This window comes from Protopterus annectens, chromosome 8.part1, assembly GCF_019279795.1.
Source record: "Protopterus annectens isolate FY-2018-M chromosome 8.part1, PAN1.0, whole genome shotgun sequence".
Classification (NCBI taxonomy): Eukaryota; Metazoa; Chordata; order Ceratodontiformes; family Protopteridae; genus Protopterus; species Protopterus annectens.
Genome location: NC_056742.1, coordinates 371476561 through 371497438, shown reverse-complemented (window position 1 = coordinate 371497438; position 20878 = coordinate 371476561). Strand labels below are relative to the sequence as shown.

General features: G+C 43.4%; 1 protein-coding gene across 1 annotated transcript in view; it reads right to left on the bottom strand.

Moving 5' to 3' along the window:
• Positions 1-20878, bottom strand: part of SEPTIN7 (septin 7) — a gene marked incomplete in the record, with an annotated part of 1430755 nt that overhangs the window by 936448 nt on the left and 473429 nt on the right.

Sequence of the window (20878 nt, the reverse complement as noted above, 5' to 3'; positions counted from 1 at the left end):
TCCCTGCCAGGTGTGCCCCCCCCCCAGCATAATCTGATGCATCTGTAGTCAGGGTTTGGGCGGCAGGGGGTTGAATGAATGGCAGTCCCTTGTTTTGGTGGCAGGCCTCTGTCCACCATAGGAACTCTAGCTGCAGGCAAGGAATGACAGGAATCATTGTTTCCAGGCTGTGACAATGTTGACTCCATAAGCTTTTTAGGTACCATTGAAGTTTCCTCATATGCAGTCTTGCATATGGAATTAGAAGAATGCAGGAGGCCATGAACCCCAAGGCCTACAGAATTTGTCTTGCAGATAGCCGGCTTTTTGTGGCCACCTGTTTGAAGTAAGTCATCAATTGAATTTGTTTTTCTGGCGTAAGGTAAGTCATCTGGGCAGTTGTATTCAAGCTTGCACCCAGGAATGTAATTATTTGAGAGGGTACCAGTTGTTATTTCTTTTCATTTATGGTATACCCTAGACAAGTTAGAAGTCTTTTTACAAATGCCAGATGTCTTAGAAGAGTGTCCTTGTTTTCTGCCTGAATTAGACAATCGTCCAGGTATGGATAAATTTGAATATTTCTTTGCCTGCAAAATGCAATTACTGGTGCCAGGAACTTTGTGAAGACCCTGGGCGCAGTAGATAAGCCAAAGGGCAGTGCAGAGAACTGGTAATGCAAATAGCCTGCTTTGAAGCGAAGGTATTTTCTGCAAGATTCTCTGATTGGGATATGCAGGTAAGCCTCTTAAGTTACCAACCAGGCGTCCTTGCCTAGCATAGGTAGTAAATGTTGGAGAGTCAGTATCTTGAATTTTGGAATGTCCAGAAATGTATTTAGAATGGATAAATCCAGAATTGGAACCATGATTTGTCTTTTCTGGGTACCAGGAAAAGTCTTGAATAAAAACCTTGTCCCTTTTCCTTTTCTGGTACTGGTTGAATAGCCCCCATATTCATGAGGGACATAACTTGTTTCTGGGCCTCTGCCCACTGATTTGAAGGCAGATCTGGCCATCCGTTCGGCATTGGCAACAAGTGGAAATGAACTCTGTATCCCTGGGATACTATATTTAAAATCCATTTGTCCTGGGTAATCAGTTGCTAGTTTCGTGCATGAAGTGCCAGTTTTCCCCCCAAAGGGGCGGACAAAAGATAAGTGCTTGGTGATTGCAGTGGAAAGTCATTGAGACTGTTTACCGTAGGAAGGTGCCTTGTTACTTCCAGGTTTGGAGATGGAGGCACCCCACTGCTTTGTCCTATAAGTTCCTTGCGAATGAAACCTGGAGCCTTTGGAATGGCTGGGTTTGACCTGAGCGGCTCTAGTGGGTACTGGAAAGGACCAGTTCTTAGTAGGCCAGTGCCTACTGAACCTGGGTGGCTGCGCTTGTAAGAATTCTTTTACAGTTTGCATAAATTTAGCTTTATCTTCCAGCTTTTTCAAAACGTCTTCAGCCTTATTACCAAATATACTGTCCTGTTGTAAAGGAGCATCCAACAATTTTGCTTTAACATGGTCAGGCAGATTTTGCTCCTTGAGCCAAGCATGCCTTCTTATCACAGATCCAGTTACAGCAGCACTGCGGGCCTCCAAGGAATCAAAACCACATTGCAAAGTATGTTTTCCAACTTGTTCAGCTGAATGCAATAAATCCTGCAACTCTATTTTCCACACAGTAAGAAATCAACATAATTTTCTGTTTAAGTAAACCCATGACATGCTGTTGATATTTAAGCATATGAAATTGACAGTTTAAAGCTATGATTGCCAAGGTTGCAGACGTGTAAACCTTCTTACCCCATCTATCCAGCGCCCTGGAATCTCTATCAGAACGCCCTTGGGACCCTGAGAAATGGTTTCAGGGTCAGCAGTAGGGTTTTTAAAGAGGAATTTGAGAGAGTCAGGAACATTGTAATATCTGTCTGGCTTACTAGGAGCCGGAAACAGGGAATCAGGAGTCATACTGGACTCTGAGAAAACATTATTAACATGGTCTAGAACAGGAGGTATAGTCAAAGGCCTATGCTGAAGAAGAAGGAAATCCCTAAGTCTCATTTTAGATTCTGAGAAATCCTGACTCTCCCAGTGAAAGTGCTCCCTTAAGGTATGCAAAGTTTCTCCAAAAGAAAAATCCTGAGGAGGAAAAGCAGAAGGGATGGAATCTTCTGCATCAGAGTCCTCATAAGTGGGAACAGATAATTCCTGATCAGAAGAGGAATCAGAAGAAATAGAAACCTGATCTGAAGATTCATAGTCAGTGCCTTGCCTAGGCCTCTTTGCAGGAGGGGGATGGGTACCCCTGATCAAAGTAATTAAATCCTCAGCCATTTTGATAATTTGTTTTTTAGGCATTGGGGCCTGTACATGTGGCCCAAGCATCGTTTTTTTAGACACAGAAGTAGTTTTTGGCCTTAGTTTTGAACATGGCATTGGTTTAATATACAAATCTTTAGGCCTGAAAACACCCTCAGAAGCCGGTGCATGCTCAGCGACTCTGGACCCATCTAAGGTAGAGACATCCACGGGTACAATACCTAAATATCTAGCGGCATACTGGACTCCAAATGGGTCTCAATAGAGGCCTGTGAATCAAAAGTAGCGGGTATAAGGGGCTGCGAAAGCACTTTACTGAGTACCAGCGAACCGGCGACTGGCTTAGGGAAAGCTTCATCGGTTTTGGACCTCGACGGTCTGTCTCTGTCTTTTTCTTTGCGTTTTTTTAGGTATTCCAGTAGTCGGATTGCTAACCGATGAAATTTCTAGATAGTTAAATCTCGAGCCAAAATATTTAGAAGCAAAAATATACAGACTTAATAGTGCGTTGATTAAATTTAGCATAAAACCGACAGCAAGGCACATTGTGGTCAGGGCCTAGGCAAGGAATACAGTACAAATGAAAATACTTATGAGTTATTTGCTTCCCACAAGTAATACAATTATTAACTTTTACTGACATCGGTAAGGAGCAATAAAAAGGTTTCCCCAATGGGGTACTTAGCTTTTAGTTGGAAGACTTCAGTTCTGAAACTCGAAAACGAAAATTTCAGGAGTCAGCCGACCAGCACTTGCGAACTGCTTCTGCTTCGGGCACCGCATGGCAAGAAAGACTGATGTAATGGCGTTGGCTGCATGTTTTATACCCCAGACGACCTGACGTCATGGAAGAAGGGACAGCAACCGACAGGACCCAAGACTTTGTTAATCAGGCCGACTGAGGGCAACCTGCCAGCAGATTATACAAATGTAATGACTGCAACAGTGAAACACGAGCTTGAGCAGTGGATGAGAGAAGAAGGGTGGCTCTGTGTTGTAATGAGCTGAAATGACTGAGGCATGAATTTTGATGGAGGAAAAAGAAAGGCTCTTGTGAAGCATCTCAGTTAAGTATTGAAGAATCTGAGGTAAAATGGGCGCTACTGTGCCCATTCCTTGAGTTTGGTTCCAGACACAGAATCTTTTCCATTTTTCAGCATAAAATTTTCTAGTACTAGGCCTCCTTGCCTCCAAAATGACATCAAACACTTGTTTACTGAGGAATGGTAATGGAGAGATTAGGTAATTAACCAGGCTGCCAGGTTCAGGGTTTGAAGCTGAGGAGGCAGAATCTGGTCCTCCTGCTGTGACAGCAGGATAGGAGTCTAAGGCAGGTGCCATGGAGCCAGCAGTGACACACTGCATAAGAGAGGGTACCAGTTTTGGTGTGGCCAGTCTTGTGCAATCAGTATCGTTCTTGGTTTGTCCTGTTTGATCTTTAGTAGTACTTTTGAGAGGAGAGGCAGAGGAGGAAAGGCATAAACTGATAGATTTTTTCCAGCTGAAGGACAGGGCATCCACTTTCCAAGCTTGTTTGTGGGGAGTCCTTGTGCAGAATTTGTCCAATTGGTAGTTCTGGGGGGTGGCAAACAGGTCTATATCTGGGCTCCCCCATTTGTTTATCAACATGTTGAAAGTCTTTGGTTCCAGTTTCCACTCGTGTGGGTCCATGAGATTTCTGCTTAGTTCGTCTGCCAGTGTATTTAGTTTTCCTGGCAGGAATTGTGCCTGTAGATGCACTTGGTAGCTCAAGGCTGTGTTCCACAGAGCCATGACTAGTCTGCAGAGGGGGTATGAATGTGTACCTCCCTGCTTGTTTATGTACCACATAACAGTGGTGTTGTCTTGTCTTTACCATTAATTGTCCTGGAAGAATGTCGTCCTTGAAGGCTGTCAGAGCATTCTGTACAACTAATATTTCTTTTTGATTGATATGCAGGTGCATTTGACCTGAGTTCCATTTGCCCTGAATGCACTTCCCTGCCAGGTGAGCCCCCCATGCATAGTCTGATGCGTCTGTTAGGGTTTGGGCGGCATGGGGTACAGTGAATGGTAGTCCCTTGTTTTGGAGGCAGGCCTCTGCCCACCAAAAAACCTCTTACTGTAGGCAAGGTATTATAGGAATCATTGCTAATAGATCCTGAAAATGTTGACACCATAGGCTTTTTAGATACCACTGTAGTTTCCTCATATGCATATGGAATTAGGAGAATGCAAGAGGCCATGAACCCCAAGGCTTGCAGTATTTGCCTTGCAGATAGCAGGGTTTTTGTGGCCATTGAAGTAAGTTGTCAAATGAATTTGTTTCTCTGGGCGTGAGGAAAGCCATCTGGGAAGTTGTGTTCAAGCTTGCTCCCAGGAATATAATTTGTTGACAGGGTACAAGATGTGATTTATTTTCGTTTATGGTGTACCCCAGACAAGTTAGCACCTTCTGTACAAATGCCAGATGATTCAAAAGTATGTCTGGGCTTTCTGCATGAATTAGAGAATCCTCCAGGTATGGGTATATTTGAATATTTCTTTGCCTGCAAAATGCAATGACTGGAGCTAGGTACTTTGTAAATACCATGGGCGCAGTAGGTAAGCTAAAGGGCAGTGCAGAGAACTGACAGTGCATTTAGCCTGCTTTGAAGAGTAGGCATCTTCTGCAAGATTCCCTGATTGGGATGTGCAGGTAGGCTTCCTTTAAATCCAGTGTTGCCAACCAGGCATCCTTGCCTAGCATAGGAAGCAACTGGTGAAGAGTTAGCATCTTGAATTTTGGGATCACCAAAAAGGTGTTTAGGATAGAAAGGTCCAGGATAGGACGCTATGAGTTGTCTTTTCTGGGTACCAGGAAAAGTCTTGAGTAGAAAGCAAGTCCCTTTTCCTCTTCTGGTACAGTCTGAATAGCCCTTATGCTTAACAGAGAGAGTACTTGCTTTTGAGCCTCTGCCCACTGATTTGGGGGTAGATCTGGTCAACCGTTTGGGATTGGTAAAGTGTGGAAGTGAAATCTGTATCCTTGGGAAACTATATTTAAAATCCATTTGTCCTGGGTAACGAGTTCCCAGTTTTTTGCCTGCAGAACAATCTTTCCCCCTAAAGGAGCAGTCAGTTGAGAAGTGCTTGGAAGTTTTAAAGTTAAGTCATTGAGACAGCTTACCATAGGGGGGAGTCTTACTACTCCCTGATTTGTAAGTGGGAGCCACCCCACTGCTTAGTCCTGTGAGTACCCTGGGACTGAAGCCTGGGCATTCTGCTGGTTCTGGATTTGGACTGAGATGGACCAATTCTTAGAGGGCCAATGCCTACTAAATCTTGGAGGCTGTACTTGTAGGAACAGTTTGCAAAGATTTAGCTTTTTCCTCCATCTTTTTAAGTACTACTTCCGCTTTGCTGCCAAACAGGCGGTCTTGATTTAAGGGAGCATCCAGCAATTTAGCTTTAACATGATCTGGCAAGGATTGCTCCTTAAGCCAAGCATGCCTTCTAAGTACAGACCCAATGACAGCAGCCCTGCAAGATGCCTCCAGTGAATCAAAACCACACTGCAAAGTATGTTTTCCAACTTGTTCAGCAGAATGCATTAAATCATGTAAATCCTTATTTTCAGCAGTCAGGAATCAACATCATTTTCTGTTTAAGCAATCCAATAATATGCTGCTGATACTTTAACATATGAAACTGGCGGTTTAAGGCCCTAATGACCGAGGTTGCAGACGTGTATACATTCTTACTCCATCTATCCAGCACCCTGGAATCTCTAGCAGAGGGGACAGGATTTTTGGCAGTAGTAGCCTTAATGCCCTTTGGTCCCTGTGAAATGGTCGCAGGATCCGCAGTAGGATTTTTAAAAAGGAACTTGAGAGTCAGGAACCCTGCAGTATCTATCAGGTTTTCTGGGAGCAGGAGGTAAAGAGGCAGGGGCCAAGCTAGATTCCGAAAAGGCAACAATGACTAGTACAGGAGGGATAGCTAAAGGCCTGTGTTGGGGCAGGAGTAAGAAATCCCTAAGCCTCTTTTTAGAATCAGAGTAATCCTGGCTTTCCCAGCAAAAATGCTCCCTAAGAGTATGCAAGGTTTCACCAAAAGAGAAATCCTCTGGGGGGGAAGCAGAGGGAATAGAGTCCTCTGCATCAGAATCCTCATAGATAGATAAGGGTAAATCCTGGTCATCAGAGGAAACAGAAATTTCAGAATCCTGATCAGAAGTATCATAAGCAAATTCAGTCCTAGGTCTCAGAGGGGGAAGGTTGGCTTCCCCTGATTAAAGTAATAAGGTCTTCAGCCATTCTTATCATTTGTTTTTTTAGGCATAGAGGCCTGACCATGCAGTCTGCGTGTTGGTTTTCTAGGCATGGTTCGAGTTTTAGGCCTTGAAGAAGAAGATGGCGTTGGTTTAATATGCAAGTCAGTAGGCCTGAAAACACCCTCAAAAGCCAGTGCTTGCAAAGCGGCTCCGGACCCATCCAAAGTAGAGACATCCGCAGGTTCCACAGTTGAAGCATCTCATGGCATACCGGACTCCGAATGGGTCTCAGTAGAGGCCTGCGAATCTGAAGTAGCAGGTATTAGGGGCTGCGAAAGCGACCCACTGAGTACCGGCGAACTGGCGACTAGCTTAGGAGAAGAGTCGTCTGGAGCTTTGGACCTAGGAGGCCTGTCTCTGACTTTATCTTTGTGTTTTTTTCGGAATGTCGGTAGGCTTACCGAAGACATATCTGGATAACTGAACCGAGTACCAAAATATTTAGAAGCATAAATATACAGATGACGAATAGTTTGTTGTTTAAATAAGGCACAAAACAGACAGTGAGGTACGTCGTGGTCAGGGCCTAGACAAGGAATACAATACAAATGAAAATCTTTATAGGGTATTTGCTTTCCACAAGAAATACAATTACTGAGAGTTTACAGCAAGAAAAAGTTTCCCCAACGGCGTACTTAGCCTTAGTTGAAGGCTTCGGTTCTGAAGCTCGAAAACGAAAATTTCAGGAGTCGGACGACCAGCACTTGCGAACTGCTTCTGCTTCAGGCACCGCACAGCAAGAAAGACTGATGTAATGGCATCGGCTGCATGCTTTATACCCCTGACTACCTGACGTCACGGAAGATGAGACAGCAACTGACGCAGGACCCAAGACTTTGATAATCAGGCTGATTGAGGGCTACTGCAAGCAGATAACCCAAATGTGATGACTGCAACAGTGAAACACAAAGAACATCTGTGGACAATCTTCACAGCTTACATTCTGCATGCACATGCGGGACTGTAGCTTTGTACTGTTGCCTGTATCTTACCAGCTATGTGAAGGTTGGCATGCCCCTTTTTGCCTTTCAGCATAGGTAAACCAAGAGGATAACTTCACTATCTGCTGCAGAAAGCAGCCCAGACTTTTGGTTAAGTGAGGTTAGTTTACATATTACCCGACTTGTACTATACTCACCGGACCATATGCAAGACATCAGCACCGATGTCATCCTTCCTGCTCTGTCCTTTTTTGTTGTGGTGTACTACAAATTTATTGATGCATAGCTGAGTGGTAGCGGTATACATTTTATGTTTCTGTGAGTGTATGTCTCAGTTGTGATGCCAGGCTAACAAACTGGGTTAACAATGTAAGGATTTATTTCACTTCTCTCTTGTTCATCTGTAATCAGTGTCCCTGTCCTCGGGGCTTAGGAATGTACAGCTTTTTGCTCTGTGAAGTGTGCTTGCTCTCCAGATCTATCTCTTCTTGTAAATGTAACAAAAAAGATAAAAGTCCAGGAAGAGCCTTTTGTTTTGAGATGTAACTGCTGTAATTTCCCATGAACTTAACTGTGCACAAATCACCAAGCTACACCAGGGTGGAGTCAACTGAAGGAAGCAAACTTACATGTGCAATGGGCAATGGCAACATCTACGACAAGTTAAGAGCAAAAGACTAACTTGACTACTTATTTTCTCCAGACTAGCAACAGAAGATGATATCATGTGAAGAACACTGGAGGCTGGGGAATAACTGTATACAACTGTGAGCCATGCTACACTAGCAGAAATTGTTGTTCTCATTTGTGGTAAACCAGTCCATGAGTAAATCAGTATTAGCTTACAACAGTTAAGGACAGTACTTCTATACTACGATATAACCAAGAAGCTTATTTTTTCTGTATGTATCCCGTCTATTTTTATTGCCAACCTATATGCATTTTACTCAATATTCACACTACCTTATTTTATTACAAGTTCATTTATTCATTTTCAAACTCTTGTAGCTCAAGTCCAATACATATACGCACAGGCATACACACTTGCACGCAAGTACACATGTGCATACACACATGGATGCATATGCACTGCTGATCATCTGACATGGATAAGCATTAATTTACACTGTTGGTCAATAAATTGCATGGCAAGGGTCTTCTATTACAACTACTTAAGCTATTACCAGTGAAAAAGATTAGCCGATATTTACACATGGCTTGACTTAGAGCAACTTGTAATTGGATGATTCTGGCCTTAACCCACAGGGGTGGCAGTACTCCTGTGCCAGGAAAAAAGCAGTGGGAACTATCAGTTTTCCCTGGGAAAGTTGTTTGTGAAAATATTAGTGTGTGTGAAAGCCAATTTCCATGCATAAAGGGGTACTGAAGACAGTAGTTCACAGACAGAACAGTGAGGAAGGGGACGTGGAAAGCTTGGGTAAAGACTCAGCTCTGTAACTGGCGTGTGTGCAGTCCAGTCTGGGTGTAAATGTTGAAAGCCCATATCCAGGACAGCAGTGTATACCCCCTTTATGCTCAGGAGCTCAGGCTACATTTTCTGAGTAAGTACGGAAATGCATATGCACTTTCTTGCTATTACTTCACCTTTTGCTGGCAGTGGTGGGATTCAAAATCCTTCAGTGCCAGGCACCTTGCAATCAAAATGGACAGCATCCTTTCCTTTTGTGTCACACGGATTGCAGTAATCACATCATGTAATGGGTTGTGGTTAGTGACTTGGCATTCTGAACAGTCCTACTAAGTAAAGTCAAGCAGAAATGAATTTTTACTTATTCACTGAATAAAAAATATATCAGCACCGTCATTTTCTCTTATTTGTCCAGGAAGCTTAGCCAGCACAGTCAAGGATAGTGAGATATGCAAGGGGCTGCCATCCATTTGTTTTGGCTTCTTGTGCAAGTGTGCTAGTACAAAATTCAGCTACTACAAATTATATTATTGGTTTTGTGCTATAGCAGGAAATTACTGTTGTGTACACTTACCATAAATGTAGATGTTAGAGTGTATTCACTGTTGCAGTCATCAACTGTGGGTTATCCCTGCTGTGGTAGCACTTGGCCGGCCTGAATACCAGAATCAATGTTCTTCTGCATCAGCAGCTGCTGCTTGTGACAGACGTCAGGTCGTCAGTGCTATAAAGCAAGGCAGCCGATGCCATTACATCAGTTTTTCTTGCCCTAACCAGTCAGAAGCTCAAGGAAATATGGTAAAGTGGTCCTGGTGGCTAAAAGCCACCATAAGAAGCTTATGTCTAAGGAAAGAGGATAAGGGGAAGGAGGGAGGGAAACCAGGACTGCAACAGTGAATACACTAGAACATCTACATTTATGGTAAGTGTACAGAACTGTACTATGTTCTTTGTGTTTCACTGTTGCAGTCATCACATGTGGGAGGATTCCCAAAGCTGAGGAGAGTGGTGAAAGGATTAGAGACCTAGGCCTGGGTAAGCATGCCCTGCAGAACTGTACAGGCAAACCCTGCCCTTTTGAGGAAAGAGGTAGGTGGTAATGCTTTGCAAAGGTATGGATACAGGTCCAGGTGGCAGCTTCCAAGATGTCCCTGGTGGGAACTCCTCTGAAGAATGCTGTGGAAGTGGAGGCTGCCCTAGTGGAATGAGTACGAACAGACTTAGGGGGTGGTTTCCCATGTAATCTGTAGCAGAAATGGATACAGTGTGATATCCATTTGGAAATGGTTTGCTTGGAAATGGGCTTCCCCTCTGCCCCTGGGGCAAAGCTGACAAGTAGTTGGTTTGTTTTCCTGAAGGGTTTAGTATGGTTCAGGTAGTATTTGAGCTGTCTGTGCACGTCTAGTGAGTGCAAATTCTTTCCCCCTTGTTTTGAGGGTAAGGGAAGAAGGTAGGTAGATGTATGGCCTGTTGAGAGTCACATTAGATACCACCTTGGGCATATAGGAGGGGTTAGCCCTCAGGGAAACCCTGCCTGCATGGAAAATGATGAAGGGTTCAATAGCCATCAGTGCCTGATGCTCTGAATCCCTTATGGCTGAGGTGATAGCTAGTAGGAAAGCAAGTCTTCCAGGAGAGGTATTTCAGTTCTGCTGAAGCAGCAGGTTCGAAAGGTGGTAAGGTTAGTTTTTCCAAAATATAATTCAGGTCCCAGGCTGGCGTGGGTGGTGGTCTGGGAGGTCTGATATTAGAAGCCCCATCTGAGGAATTGTCTAATTATAGGATGTGAGAACAGGGGCTGGTCCGTATCGAAAAAAAGCTGAAATGGCTGAGGTGTGGGTTTTAATAGAAGAGAAGGAGAGGCCACTACTGAGTAACTCCACTAGATAGTCCAGGATAAGAGGGATGGGAGGTTGTGAGGAACTGCCCCCTCTGGACTGGTTGCAGGAGCAGAATCTTTTCCATTTCCCTGTGTTAGATTTTCTGGTACTGGGCTTTCTGGCCTCTGTGATAATGTCTAGGACCTGTTTGCTTTCAGAGTATTAGCCATGCTGACAGTCTGAGAGTCTGCAAGTCTGGGTGCAGCATTCCCCCCCACACACCTGAGTCAAGAGGTCCGAGATCAGGGGAAGCTGCCTGGAAGGCTGTGATGTCAGGCTGCGCAGTAAGGGGTACCAATGCTGTCTGGGCCAATTCGGAGCAAGGAGGATGGCCTTTGGACTCTCCACCCTTATCTTGATCAGTACCTTGGGAATAAGAGGCTACACAAAGAGGGAGTTCCAGGGGAAGGTCAAGGCATCCACCTTCAACGCTAGGTGGTGATACTCCCTGGTACAGAATTTATTTAACTGGTGGTTGGCGTGCAAAGCAAAGAGATCCACCTCTGGAGTTCCCCACTCCTGTGTGGCTTGCAAAAAGATTTTTCTGTGGAACTGCCATTCGAGGGGGTCTAGTAAGTTTCTACTTAAGTGGTCTGCCAGGGTGCTGTTGATCTCTGGTAGGTATTGGGCTATTAGGTGTAATCCCATGGAGGGGAATGTCAGCCAGAGGTTCATGGCTAGCCTGCACAGAGGGTAAGATTAGGTCCCTCCATGTTTGTTGATGTACCACACTACTGTGATGTTGTCTGCTTTGATAAGGAGAACCCCTGGCCTGAGATGGGGTTTGAAGGATGTCAGACCCTTTTGCATTGCCATCATTTCCTTCTGGTTGATGTGTAAGGGAAGGTGCTGAGCATCCCAAAGACCTGCCTGCTAGGTGAGCGCCCCAAACAATGTCTGAGGAGTTGGTGGTGATGGTCTGCCTGGTAGGGTGGAGAATGAAGGGAAAAACCTTTTCTTGGTACAGGCCCCTCCCCACCAGAGAAACTCTGCTCTTATACAGGGGATCAGAGGGAGAGAGGTCTCTACAGGCTGAGAGTGCTGGCACCAAAGGTTCTTTAGATACCACTGAAGTTCTCTCATGTGGAGCCTGGCCAGAGGAATTAGAAGGATGCAAGATGCAATATGCAATGTACCCCAAGGCTTGCAGAAACTTCCTCGTCATGAGGTGACTTCTGGAAGCCAGCTGGGTATAGTAGAGAGGCAGGAAGCTCTGCTTTTCCAGGAATAAGTAGGCCATTTGGGATGCTGTGTCCAGCAGTGTTCCCAAGAAAATTATCCTCCTGGAGGGTGCTTGCTTTGATTTCTTCTTGTAGATGGTGAACCCTAAGGAAGTTAGGAGGGTTTTTACAAAGAGGAGGTCCCAGCAGCTTTTCTTTGCACTCTACCTGAATGAGGTAGTCGTCCAGATAAGGGTAAATCTGCATATTTCTCTGTCTGCAAAATGCTATGGCCGGGCTAAGCATTTGGTGAATATGGGAGCAGTAGATAAGCCAAAGGGTAGCGCAGAGAACTGAAAGTGTTGTGAGCCTGCTCTGAAGCGCAGGAATTTCCTGCAGGATTCCCTTGCGGGAATGTGGAGGTAGGCATCTTTTAGGTCTAGGGTCACTAACCAGGCATTTTTGTCATCAAGGCAGCAGATGCTGCAAAGTTAGCATTTTGAACTTGGGGTCCACCAGGAAGGTGTTCAAAATGAATAGATCCAGGATGGGGAGCTAAGTGCCCTCTTTTCTGGGAACAAGGAATAGTCTGTAATAAAAGCTTTGCCTGTTTGATCTGCAGGAACAGGTTCTACTGCCCTCTGGGATATGAGAGTTTGGACTTGTTTCAATGCCTCTGCCCACTGATTTGGAGGCAAGTCTGGGTGCCCTCTTGGAATTGGGAGTTTGTTAAAAGAGACTTTGTATCCCTGAAAAATTATCTTTAAGATCCATTGGTCCTTTGCTACAGAAAGACAATTTTCTTTGCAGAGGGGAAGCTTTCCTCCTAGCGTTAGGTGAGTGAGGAGGGCAGAGGGGGGGGGGGGGGAGAGTCATTGAGAGTTTTTGCCATAGAAGGATGGGTTAGAACTCCCTGCCTTTGGGGCAGAAGTGGTCAACTGTTTGTTTCTCTGCTGTCCCGGGGATAGGGGCATGGGTGGTCTGTCCCTGCGGGGCTTACCTTTCCCCTGTCTGTTAGGTGCAGGAAAGAATCAGTGCTTAGAGGGAAAATTCCTGCTGAACCTAGGAGGTTGAACCTGAAAAAAATATTTTACTGTTTACACAGATTTTGCTTTGTCTTCCATCTTTTTAAGCATCTCTTCTGCTTTTACACCAAACAAGCGGTCCTTATCCAAGGGTGCATCACTTGACATGATCAGGGAGAGGTTGTTCCTTCAACCATGCATGTCTCCTTATGACAGATCCTGACACTGCTGCCCTGCTTGAGGCTTCTAGGGCATCATATCCACAGTGTAATGAGTGTCTGGCCACTTGACAAGTAGAGTGCAGTAAAGCTGCTAACTCTTTCGAATTGGCACAGTCAGGAAAGGTAGAAATATTTTGCTTTAATAGTTCCAAAGTGTATTGTTAATATTTTAACATATGGAACTGACAGCTGAGTGCTCTGATAGCTTAGGTTGCAGAGGTGTATAATTGTTTACCCCATCCATTCAGAGCTCTGGAATCCTTGTCAGAAGGAATAGGATTCTTTGCAGAACTAGCCTTAAGCTCCTTTAGGTCCCTGTGTAATGACCTCCGGGTCTTCAGCAGGATTTCTGTACAGGTTATTTGTGAGAATCCGGTACTCTAATACCAGTCAGGTTTACTGGAAGCAGGTGGGAGGGCATCAGGGACTAAGCTGGATTCATGGAAAACATCATCCTCCACTTCTAAGATTGGGGGGATGGACAGGGGGCTGTGCTGGAGCAGGTCTAGAAACTCTTGGGTCTTTTCTTAGACTGAGGGAAGTCCTGAGATTCCAAGTGGAAATGTTCCCTGAGGGTGTGAAGGGTTTCCCTAAGGAAAGGTCTTCTGGTGGGGAGGCAGAAGGAATGGATTCCTCTGCATCTGAACCCTCATAAGCAGTCAGAGGTTGTTGTTCCTCTTCAAAATCTGAATAATCAGATTCCTCAGACTCCAGCTCTGTCATTAGCTCAGGAGAAGGTTGTCTTTTCCTTTTAGAAGTTGTGGCCTGACTACCCCTGATATATACGATCCTCCGCCATCTTAAGCATTTAAGCTTGGGGTGCAGCAGGAGTAAGATGGTGGCTAGAGATAGGATTTTCTAGGACTGGCTTGGCTTCTAGACTTAAGAGCATCCATCCGTCTAAGAAAAACTGTAGCTGGATGAGAAGACCTTGTTTTTTGTCTAGAATCGGTAGCGAGAAAGGCCTCCTCGGAAGCTGGTGCCTGCGTTGCGGCTTCGGACCCAACCGAGGCAGAGACAACCAAAGGCTCGGAAGACAAAGATTTCTGTGGCATACCAGACTCCAAAAGGGTCTCGGTAGAGGCCTGCATAGATATACTGGGCATCAGGGGCTGCAAAAGCACCTCACTGAATTCCGAAGAACTGGCGACCTGCTTAGTGGTAGCGTCATCGGAAGGCTTAGTCTTGTGTGGTCCGTCCCTATCTTTATATATGTTTTTTTCAGAATGTCTACGGATTGCTGGCTGACTGACGCCATTTCTGAATGCAAAGACGGAAGACGGAAATACCTGTCTACAATAACAGCTCTGCGATGAATGGTTCTCGTGTTAAATACGGCACAGAACCGGCAACGGGGGACATCATGGTCTGGGCCTAAACAAGTGACGCAGTATGAATGGAAGTCTTTGTGTAGGATCTGCTTTCCACAGGTGAGGCAATTTTTTACTTTTTCGGACATCAGTTAGTGCAAGAAAAAAGGATCCCCTACAGGGTACTTAGCTTTAGACATTTTCAGCTGTAATTAGAGTTCTGCTAGCGACCGACCGGCACACTTGCGAACTGCTTCTGCTATGGGCTCCACGGCAAGAAAGAGTGATGTAATGGCGTCAGCTGTCTTGCTTTATAGCACTGACGACCTGACATCAGTCACAAGCGACAGCAGTCAGCACAGAAAAACATTGACTCTGGTAGCCCTTGACCAGCCCGAATACCAAAGCAGAGATAACCCACAGGTGATGACTGCAACAGTGAAATATGAAGACCATGTAGCCTCAAGTCATTCAAATCACAATGCACTTCAAAAAAAAACAATGAACACGTTATAGGTTTTGAGACACTGCCAAAAGGGCTGAATTCATTTCAACAACCTAGATGTAAAAGGCTCATTTTATAATCCACAATGTTTTTTAACTCCTGTCAAACAGCGGTTTCTAATACTACACTGTAGTGGTAAAAAGATCACCTGAGGGACAATACTGTAGTATTACTTCAAAAAAAACAGTCAAGATCACAGCAGCCAAGAGCAGAATAAGTGAAATCCAGCTAATATGAAATACATTGCTTAATGATGCATTTTTTCTGTTACTTATGGCCTCCTGTGCCTCAGCAATACTTTACTTTAACCACAATGTCAATGTGCAAACCTCTGAAGAGTACTACACTAACAAAAGTTCACTGTTAACATATGCGGTCCTGACCATCACATGCTCTACAGGATGACTTCAAAAAACACTATAGATGTTCCAACACATACTCAGGGGAAGTTTTTTTTTCTCCCCCAGATGTTGAACGGCGATGTTCACAATTTTGGAACAAACATGACTCATTTGCTTCTGGAAATCCTAGGTATCTACCTTACAAACTTTTGCCTAACATTCCAAAATAATGTTAAGAATGATTCAGACAGCTTAATTTTGAAACATTTTTGATACACATAATCAACATGTTGTTTTGCTCAGAAATCTACTGTTCATAAGCACTACAGACAATGTTAAACAGAATAAGGTTTGTGCCTGTGTGTGCAACAAGTGAAAGTTCCTTTCTTGAAAAAAATATATCTCTGCTGTAGGAAAGACAACTACAGTTCCTTTGTCAAGTGCGAGTTTTACAGACTAAGCTACTACTTTTGTTGTACTCTAGCCCCTGTATAAATAACCAATTATATTTATGCCATCTGTATTTATTTTATTAGAATTTGTCATCTGGGGTAGAATGTTATCCTGTATGGACTACTTCAGGGTCCATTCAGGAAGCACAAAATAATGTCATATAAAAGTGTAGACTTGTTCTACATGTTTGCAGAGAATGCTGCAGATTATAAGAATCTGACCTTATAAAATAGAAGTATATGGTAATAAACATTGGGACAAGAAATGGAAGGACATCATGTTTACTAACTTAAATACCTGGGATCCTTGTAGTAGCATTACTCGATATTTGACTGGTTTTAGTGAGACAGTAATGTTGTGTAAGCAAACTTACCATAACAGTAGATGATCGAATGTTCACTGCTGCAGTAGCCCTGACTATATGGGGTTATATCCTGCATATGACACAAAAGTTAGCCAGCGTCCAAAGCTTCACGGCATTTTCCACATGCCCAGTCAGCTTAAGCTGAGCTGACTAAAGGCAAGTTTGGGTGGCAAGTCTTGCAAAGCTTTCATGCCAACAGAGGAGGAGGCTGAACCCTGAAACAATGCTAAGAGCAATAAAAAATAAATGTCCACACCATGGGATAAACACCACACCAGAAAACAGGGTGTATATGGAGGGAAGGAACGGCTACTGCAACAATGATCAAACATCTACTGCTATAAGTTTACTTACAGAACTATATTACATTTATCATATTGATCTCCGCTGCAGTACACTACCCTAGCTTAGTACATTTGGGAGGTGGAAGGAGAAGGGTCCAAGAGTTCCAGGAGAATCGTCCTAACAAAGTCTGATCTAGGCCTATAAAACTTGTAAATGCTTTGTAAAAAAAAAAAAAAAAAATATATATATATATATATATATATATATATATATATATATATATATACACATATATATATATATATATATATATATATACACATATATACATACAGAGGACCATGTTGCTGTTTCTAGAACACTCCTAGAATCTAACCCTTTCCGAAAAGCCACAGATGAAACCAAGGCCCTGGAAAAGTGGACCCTAACCTGCCTGAAACAGTTTTATTGTGGCGAGCATAACAAAAGGTAGCAGCCTTTGTCTACCATTTGGAAACAGTCTGGTTTGACACAGACTGTCCCTTCCTTAAATCTTCACAGGAAATGATTAATCAATCTAAAGACAGTCAACCTAGTACCCAAATCACATGTGGACATCCAAGGTATGCAGCACAGTTTCTCCCTCATTTTTAGGTTCAAGAAGGCAAACAGACATGGAGAGTTTGGTTTGGGTACTACATTAGGCATAAAAGAAAGATTAGTTCTCAAAGAAACCCAATCTCTGTGGAAAAAAAGGATAGGGTTGATTTACCATAAAAACTTGCAACTCAGACACCCTTCTTGCAGACATCAGAGCAATCAGTAAAGCTGCCTTCCATGTTAAGAACCTCAAATCAGACAGTTTAACTGTTTCAAAAGGAGCAATTTTTTCTATATCTAACACAAAATTAAGATCCTACGGAAGGGCAAACATTTCTTTTACATTCATATGCTTGCATTTGTCCTTGGTGTCCCACACACCTTGCACTTTTATTCCTCTTGAAACTGCTCCCTAATCAAAATCTGAGGTGTGGTGACTGACCGCATTGGAACAGGGAGAAAGAAAAGGAGGCCCAGATTTGAGGATCTCTATGCAGTCTCCACTAAGTGGCTTCTCTTGTGACAAACACCAGCACTGCGATTTGAACAGTCAAAGCATGTTGGTGCTGGGACCAGACAGACTTCAGACACCACTGTATCCTTCTCATGTGGAGTCTTGTTGGGGGGGCTACCATGAGAATCAGATGCCATGACTAACAAAATCTTGACATATTCCCTTACAGTGACCAAAGTCTGCATGGAAAACCTTAGAAATTGATCTTTTTTCCTGTGGAAGAAAAGCTTTTTGAACTGAGGTGTCTAGCTGACACCCCAGAACACAATCCTGGGTGAAGGAATGTTCTCTTAGAACCCCAGCTGGTGTATGACATCTCCCAACTAAGTGAGAAATTCCAAACACTTTGAAAAAGACTCTGCAAAGATAAGCAAGTTACCTAAATAAGGAAGAATGTGAATACCATGCAGCCTGCAATGAGCTACAACTGAAGCTGGACACTGAACAATCTTGGAAAGAAAGATTTTGAACTGGTATCCAACCATTTTTGTTTCTCTGGCACTTAACACCTACTTGAATAAAATTCTGACGTGAAGCTTTGGAAGCTGACCAGCTGTTGTACCCCATGAATGCTATAAGCCATATAACTAAGGCTACTGCAGCAGTTATCGATATGGTGAACATGGCAGTGGTGCGCTGTTTTGGAGGCTACTTTGATAAGTCTATACATCTTACTGGTCGTGGTTTGCAGGACTGTGAAGTTTTTGTTGGAAGCAGAGGCTAAAGGTACCCCATATTCTGGCTGGTCAAGGAGGATGCCTTTGCCAATTGCTGCCTTACCCTATAAAGAAAGAAATTGTGATTATCTTCATAGTCCAAAACAGAAGTGAGTTGATTTTTGCTTTTGTTACTGCACTACGGTGCTGAAAGTGGAGGTGTTCACCTAATGAAATCTATAGGTATTTACAGCATTGTACATTTTAAAGCAGTGGGATTGTTAGTGTTTAAATGCTTGTCTCTGGAAAACCATGGCAAATTTTTATGCAATTCCGAACATTTATTTATTTACTTTGATGTTTATGATCATTTTTTGTGGGCAAGCCAATTAGCTGTGCAAGACTATCATTTAAATCCTTTTTCACTGTGGTGGGTGACAAAATGGATCTATTAATCATAATGTCAGCATACTATTAGCAGATGAGACAATTCAGCTGGAAGACTGATATTATGTACAACAGTACAGGAAAGAGGAGTGATCCTATGGCATAACTTAATGCTAAGGCACAGAGGTGAAAGTTGAAATTCCACTTTTGACAACAAATGTATTTTCCAGTTAGGACACTTTTAAACCAGGAAAGGGTTTTGTGGCTTATTCAAGCAGGGATAAGTGGCACAGGAGGATATGGTATACCAGACCAAAGGCTTTGGTGAGTTCAGTGAAGATGGCTCCTGTAAAATGGCCTTTGCCCATGATCATCACCATATCAGACCAGAAGTCTTGTTGTTTGTGGGAGAGAGCTCTACTGGAATTGAGGCATTTGCAGACTTTAGAATAGATGACCATTTCAATTTTCCCAAGTGCTAGGAGAACAGAGACAGAACAGGACTCTTGCTGAGGTGGGCTTGGCAGTACTTGGAACTGGAGTAATTCTGGCTTGTTTCAATAGGGAGAGCATAGTGTTTTGGCAAAGTTAGTGGTTGCAAACCACTTTAAGGGGTTGAACATGATGTTCTTTTCAAAGGGTGATACACTGGAGGTGAAGACCATGTGAACACATGCGCGAGCCTTAAAGAAGTTTGTCTAGTAAAGTTTTTATTAATTACTGCTCAGAAGAAAAAGGAGGAAGGAAACCGTAAAGGGGTGAGGGAATCAGGTAAGTGGGTGTATCAAGTATGGCCAAAGTTCAGTGGAGAGATGGGTAAGTTCCATCCATGGTTAAAGAGTTCCTGATGTACAATATAATGTACAGTCTTTGCGCATGTTTTCATTGGGTATCCTACCTGTAACTTGATTTACTCGTTTCCCCAAACTATTTTAATACGCGAGGTAGGTATTCTAGAAAGTTACACAGATTATACAGTTTAGGCAGTCTAGTTGCTTTAACAACAATGTTTTCTTAGCAGAAATCTGTTTGCTGTCCACTGTACTGGACTGTTCCCCATGCCTACCATGCTTCATCCACAAGTTTAAAAAGCCAAAACAATTATTACATTATCCACTGGTTCATAGTTGCTTTATATGAACCAGGCAGCATTTTAATAAAAGGGGTACAAAACAAAAACTGTTTTTTCCCAGTTGGGTATTAGTTTTCAAAGGGCAACATACAGATACAAATCACACTTCCTTGGAATTAACATGCTAAATTTATAACGTGGTTATGGTGAGTACAGTGATCAATACAACCTAAAACCAAATGGCCTGATAAACAAGAAGCAGTGGCATTACAAGTTCATTACTGCTGCAGGCAAAGCAAACATCAAGGCAGGCAAACAGATAACTAGCACTCTACTTGTGAGCTTCTTCACCACCTGTCAAACTCGGCTCACCTTAACCCATAAAATCATCCATACCTCATTTGCCTGCCCAGCGATTAGAACCCTACTCCAATACCATCATCCAAATCATCCCCTTCAGTCAAATAATAAACTGCTTACCATCTACAAACCACAAACGACTGCTGGGTCAGTCTATTCCAAAATGTTGCTAGAACTTGGAATAAAATTCCAATATCAAATCAGGTCCATCACACACCTTAATCTTTTCAAACCATTACCAAAATACTTCCGGTGCTGCAGTAGTGTTGTCGCCTCACAGTAAGACGCTGTCCGGTTAGATTCTCAGCTACAGCGTCTTCTGCGTGGAGACATGCGTGAATGGTCGTACCTTCATTGAAGGTTGTGCGTCAGGTCTGGCAAGCCGGTAAGTAAAAATCAACTGCCAATCATTAGCAGACCGGAGTTCCGCTGTGGCGACCCCTAACTGGGAAAAGCCGAAAGAAGACCAAAATACTTCCTCTCTGCCTCCTGCCTTTGCCTCTGCTCCTCATTTCACCCTTTGTCATCTATTCTTATACCTATCTTTAAAGCACTAAATCACCTAACCTGCTTATCCCTTTCCAATACCTCACTTTAACGTACTCCTTAAATTACTACATCTACTTCTAATTAGCACAACCAAACTATTACTCAAGCACTACTGCTATACTATCATTGAAACTTGCTTACCCCCTCCAATACCTCACTCTACCATATTTTTTATCTCCAACCAATCTTATACAGCACCGTTCTATCTGTAAAGTCCCAATACAAGACTTGTAAATTTAATGTTTCTGAATATCAATACA